Below are 645 nucleotides of genomic sequence, written 5' to 3' on the forward strand. Positions count from 1 at the left end.
CGCATTCAATCATTCATGATGTGCTGAATTATCACAAAACATGTTCAAGATGGGTTTGAAGACAGTTGACTTAAACCCATAAAGACCCAGATTTAGTTGGGAGGTGTTGCCACATCCTCCTTACAGCCCAGACCTTGCCCTGTCTGATTTTCATTTGTTCGACCTGCTCAGACGTTTTACACAACAGGAAGTTCGACGACAACGAACTGGTCAAAAAAGTGGTACATGAACGGTTCAAACAGCAAGGTTAAGACTTCTACACTGCAGGAATCACAAAGGTCACAGAATGGTGGGAGGACAAATGTCTAAATGTTCCTGGAGACTATGTAGAAAAGTAGTGTTTCATTGTCACTGAATAAATTGTTTTTTCTCTACATCAACTTGTTTCATTAATTATTTAATGTCCCTCGTATTATGCTAACATTATTAGTATCCTGAATAAAATCAGTACCATATAAAAAAATAAGAGAAAAGAGATAAAAATGTAAAAAGAACAGCTAATATATTACCAGACAGATTACACACTAACAAAAAAACTATTAAAAACAATAATAAATACCAATAAATGTAATATTATTACCATTCAATTTTGCAATAACTCCAAGCAAATTCCAATTTTCCCAACCTTTTGGTTCAAGACTAATA

The sequence above is a fragment of the Lycorma delicatula genome, chromosome 6, assembly GCF_047948215.1.
Source record: "Lycorma delicatula isolate Av1 chromosome 6, ASM4794821v1, whole genome shotgun sequence".
Lineage (NCBI taxonomy): Eukaryota > Metazoa > Arthropoda > Insecta > Hemiptera > Fulgoridae > Lycorma > Lycorma delicatula.